We start from the raw sequence: 5,648 nt of genomic DNA, 5'->3' as shown, positions 1-5,648 counted from the left end.
AGATACTGAACGATCTGGGTAAATAAGGAACTCCTCATCTTGAAGCTCATCTCCTCTGCAAAACCCAATCAAATCAGCTGTACACAGCAAGACTAAAACAAGAGGCACTGTCAACAGTTCCTGCTCTGCTTTAAGGTACCATCCTTTGGAGCCCACAGATGGTTGCTAAGTGGTCATCCAGGTAACTTAGCTTGTTCCCAGCTGCTGTCCAGCTTGGCTCCCTACTGGAGGCTGCATGTGGAGCTGATTTTGCCATTGGCCATGTTGCTTCTTGGATAATAAGGTACCATGCTCCCAGTTTGAGGATTGTGCAAATGCACTGGCAACTGTTCCACCAGGTTGGGTGAAAGAGAGAGAGACTCCCTGCAAGAGTCCATGGGCCATGCGACTGCTATGATCATATGGTCCATGGAGAGGACAGGAGAGTGCACTGTTCCAGTGCAGATCCCAAGCAGTAAACAATGAGCAAGGTAGAGCTTCTTTGTTCCCCTGGGTTTATATTAGCATTGGTTATGGGATGGACCAGGTGTTTTCTCAGAATGACCAATTGACTTCCTAAACCCATGTGCCTTGGGTGGGTCTACTTGCCAAGCAATCCCTTCTTTCCCCTAACTACACTGACAGGTCTCTTTGGTCCAGCACCTCCCTTGCTGCCATTTTGACTTCTTTGTGCATGTCCCTATCTTCTCCTGGTCCCACCCCCGATCTGGTATCAGAAGGCAGTAGGAGGGCTTTTTCCTATATCCAATTATCTTGCTAGCCCTACATGTGCTCATTGTAAGAACCTCCTCGTGCCACCATCATTGCCAATGGGGAAGACTTCCATGGTGCTTCATCAACTCAGTGCCTCCAATGCCTACATGATGCAAGTTGCTCACACTTGGAGCCCACAGGCAAACAGTGACCAAGCCAAAAATCTAAATAAAGGGACTCTGGAAACCCAGAACTACCTCTCAGGTAGTGCCGAGAATAGCCTCAGTGGGAAAGTTGAGACATCTGCAGCCAGGAGTAGGACCTCCCCAACTTGGATGAAGTGTTCACATGGCACATGCTTGCTCCCCTGGGCAATGTGGCATTGCATGTAGAAGTGAAACTCAGCATCCTCATCATGGCCCGAAGCATTTCATGAAAGTATTGTCTGACTGCATGCCATGCCCTCAGTGCTTAAACCTCTGACCTCCATCCCCAAGGAGCAAGGGTCAGCACACAAGTGGCTCCCAGGTTCCATTTTCATGGCCAAGATCCATCTCCCCCAAAGGTCCCTCCTATTTTCTGCTCTCAAGCAGTCTGGACTCCACTCCCAGCAGTCCAGACAGGCTGTCTATCAATATCACAACCACCTTGAAACCCAGCCCTTCTTGGTATGGGTCAGCAGGGATCAGCTTCCTCAAGGTAGGACATCATTTGCATTATAACTATAACTTTTCAAAGATCCTCCTTCAGCCCTGGCTGGTTTAGCTCAGTGGATTGAGCGCGGGCCTGCAAACCACACGATTGCGGTTCAATTCCCAGTCAGGGCACATGCCTGGGTTGCAGGTCAGTTCCCAGCAGGGGACTCACGAGAGGCAACCATACATTGATATTTCTCTCCTTCTCTCCTTCTCTTCACCTCTAAAGATAAATAAATAAAATCTTTAAAAAATAAGAAAAAAGAAAGATCCTCCTTCATTACTGGTTGGTGTGGCTCAGTGGATCGAGTGCTGGCCTGCAAACCAAGGGGTCACTGGTTCAATTCCCAGTCAGGGCACATGCCTGAGTTGTGGGCCAGGTCCCTGGTTGGGGGCACCAGAGAGACAACCATGCATTGATGTTTTTCTTCCTCTCTTTCTCCCTCCCTTCTCCTCTATCTAAAAATAAATAAATAAATATATTTTTAAAAAGATCCTCCTTCAACGTCCTACAAATCATAGGCAGAAGACAATGGGTCTTAGTTTGGGCTATGCATCAATCAGCCATATAGAGAGCCATGTGCTGAGAGCCAGCACTGACCCTCAATAAATTTGGTAAGGAGCCTAGGTTTCTCTTGGTTGCCCCCTTGCAGAACCCAAATTGCTCTTTGTCATTTGCCTTTTTTCTTTATCCAACAGGACCTAGAATCATTGTTCTTAGCCTTCATACAGGAAAACCATGGGATGAACTAATCCCAATAAGAAATCAGGTGATTATTCACTAAGTAATGATAGTCCACCCTTTAGAGGGCTTGCATTTTAACAGGGGGATAAGTATACATCCTAGAGATTTCCTAGTACCCCTAAAATTTTGTGCTACTCTGAAGACCTATGTATTAGTAAAAAGATATTATGAAAGAGATGTTGGCATTAAGGCTGTCACAGATCAATCATGGGAGGAGCAAATTCAAAATCACTTGAAATGCCCATGGAAAAGGTGTGTTATTGTTTCCTCACCTAAAAGCATCTGTAAACCTTTTGTCAAACCCAAACTCTCCCTTTACCCATATCAAGTATAGAAAACATCTTTGGACGATCAATAGAGTCTGTCTTAGGGTAAGATTTAAGAGTTTCTGGGAAGTTCATTGATCAAAAATATGATATGGCTGCTCTGGCTGGCTAGGATATGTCTTTTTGCTTATCATTCTATGACAGAGTGATGTAATAGAAAGAGCCCTGGCCTTGAGTTTGTATCTTAATGGAATCTACTTAACCTATTTAATCTTCAATTTCTTAATTCATACAATGAGGGGAATAATAGTACTTATCTAATAAGTTTGCTTGAGGTAGCAAATGATATAATGCATATATAAAGCACCTAGCACAATGTCTGGCACATTGTAATTCTCAATACATAGTAGTTATTAGTTTTTGTGAGGCCTCATAGTGGAAACCTGGAGCTGTGTGTTAGCTCTGGGTACTTGGAGGTAAGTCCGTAGACTATCGACTAGTTTTTTTGAGGAAAGAACCATTGGTAGAGAGGTGCAAATATGCACAGCAATAAAACCTTTACATTAAAGAAGCAAAACCATGTTCCAAGGAAGCATCATCAGCATCACCACCAGCAGCCACTGACACCACCAACACCTGAAAATGGGCAACAAGCCAGCAGCCAAAATTAAGGCTTGACTTTTGACCTGAAGAATTTTAAGAAACCATAACACAAGCATTTCACCAAGTGAAGCCTGCTCTTTGTGGGCAATCTTCCTCCTGATGTCACTGAGGAGGAAATGAGGAAAGTATTTGAGAAATATGAGAAGGCAGGTTAAGTCCTCATTTATAAGGAAAAGAACTTTGGCTTTATCCACTCGGAAACACGAACCCTAGTGGAAATTGCTCAAATGAATCTGGACAACATGCCACATCATGGAGAGCAGCTGTATGTGTTTTGTCTGTCATAGCACATCCTTTACAGCCCAAGACTTTCTCAGTTTGTGTCCAACAAACTTCTGGAGGAAGACTTTCTATGTTTGGCCAGGTGGAGAGGTCTGTAGTCATTGTGGGTGATCAATGAAGGCCCTCAGGAAAAGGCACTGATGAGTTCTTGGGGAAGTCAGCTGTTCAGAAAGCTCTGGACAGATGCAGTGAAGGGTGTTTGCTGCCTGCTAACTACATTCCTCAGGCTGAGGCTGGGGAGCCAGCCTATGGACCGATTAGATGATGAAAAGGGATTTCCAGAAAAGCTGGTTATAAAGAACCAGCAATTTCTGAAGGAGGAAGAGCAGCCATCTAAATCTGCACAGCCTGGCTTCTTTGAGTATCAGTATGCCATGCATTGGAAGGATGTCACTGAAAGGGAGAAATAACAGTAGGACCAAGTGGACTGCAACATCAAGGAAGCTTGTGACAAACAAGATGGAGATGGAGACTGCTTGCCATGAGTAACAGGTCATGCTAATGAGACAGAATCTTCCCATTCTCTGTCAAATGTGGTGGTATTACATTATACCCTGATATGAATCATTCAGGCAGCTGTCATACTGCATTAATTGCAGAGGAGCTGGATTCTCTACAAGGTATTCCCAAAATTCATTACTAAATAGTCATCCAGCAGTTCTTTGAAAGGTTGCATTGGGTGACAAGGACATTAAATCCTTCTATGTGTTACTGCTCCAAGAAAGGACAACTGGAAATTACACCATGTTTTTTTCTCTTTTCTTTCCAGAAGAGAGAGAATGTGTAATTACTCACTTGGGCCATTACCATTCTTTCCTTGACGTTTTCAGTCTTTGAAGGTATTTGTTCTTTTGCACTCAAAATCTTACACACTTTCTTTCTTCTTCTTTTAAAATTTTGTATTGTTGTTCAATTAAACTTGTCCCCATTCCCCTCCCCATTACTCTCCCTTGCCCTATGCACCCTCCACCTCCCACATTCAATCCTCTACCCTCATTTTTGTCCTTGGGTCCTTTACACACTTTCCTTTCTATACAAAACAATATCTTTTAAATGAATACTAAATAAAAATGAATATGTCATTGGAAGGCCATCTTTGTGTAAAGTATCCAGAATTAAAGTGAGTTTACTGACCTTGAACCTCTAACCCAAGTTCCAATCTCATATTTCAAACTACTTGGAGATCATCTCCTCTTGAATGTTCCACCATTACCTCAAAACTCCTTATATCCAAAACCAAATGTTTTACCGTTGTTCCAAACCATCTCCTCTTCCCACGTTTTAAAAAACTTCAGTTGAGGACACTACCACAAACCCCATCATTTCGGCTTAGAATCCTTGGAGTTATCCTGGATTCCTTTCTTTCCTTCATCTGCCCTTTCATAGATGACTAAGTCCTGGTTGTTCTGCCTTTGACTTACCTTTGAATTGGCATTTGATTTGCTTCTGCTTCTTTATTTGCACTGCCACTATCTCAATTCTGGTTCTTTTCATACCATGGCTAGATTCGTACAAGGGCCCATTCACTGGTTTGATTTCATTCTATCCATCTTGTTGGCCACTGACAGATTAATCTTCCTACAAATCTGCTTTCAGCATGTCACATCTCCACTCAAAATTCTACAAGAGCTGCCTATTGCTTATGATATCAAGTCTAAATAAACCTATCATTCAAGTGCTTTCTATTATTTCATAACATAAACCCCCTATTCCAGCCAGAATTCCAGCATCACTGTGTCAGTATAAACTACAAACCATACCTGTTCTTGCTTCTAGTCCCTTGTTTGTGTCCATGCCCTCTTCTATTTCCTCTGATTTGCAAACCATTTAATCTTTTAGGACCTATGTTAATTCCCAGTTCCTCCACTAATCTCTCTTTGATTTCTCTGGCATACACAGAGTACTTCCTATGTCCGTTTTTCAGCAAAAAACAGTGATTTTTAACCACTGTGCCATAAGAGGCACAATGGTGTGCCACAAGAATTTTTAAAACATGAAATACCTGACTATTTAGTTAGGGACACTAGCATCTTTTCCCTTAGATTGTTAAATTAAAAAATGATGACCGCTAACACAACAATAGCTGTCCAGTGTGAATAAATCAAAATTACACTTTTTGTCAGATTGGCAAAAAATAGATTTTTTTGCATAATACAGAATTTTAATAATTCATTTATATGTGCAATGAGATAAAAATGGTTGAAAATTGCTGGCCTACTACACTATTTAGTAACTAATCAGATGGTATAAGTGAAAAAAACACTAACAAAGTCAGGAGACCTGGGTGTAACTCCTGGCCTTGCC

At 42.3% G+C, this 5,648-nt stretch overlaps 1 pseudogene; it reads left to right on the top strand.

Annotated features, from left to right (window-relative positions):
- Positions 1-2,938: 2,938 nt before the first annotated feature.
- LOC118987007 (non-POU domain-containing octamer-binding protein-like) lies at positions 2,939-3,902 on the top strand (annotated as a pseudogene).
- Positions 3,903-5,648: the final 1,746 nt, after the last annotated feature.

The sequence above is a fragment of the Sturnira hondurensis genome, unplaced genomic scaffold, assembly GCF_014824575.4.
Source record: "Sturnira hondurensis isolate 20B ecotype Veracruz unplaced genomic scaffold, ASM1482457v3 Scaffold0004786, whole genome shotgun sequence".
Taxonomy (NCBI): Eukaryota; Metazoa; Chordata; class Mammalia; order Chiroptera; family Phyllostomidae; genus Sturnira; species Sturnira hondurensis.
The sequence above is the reverse complement of the archived record's forward strand: the minus strand, read 5'-3'. Positions and strand labels throughout refer to the sequence as shown.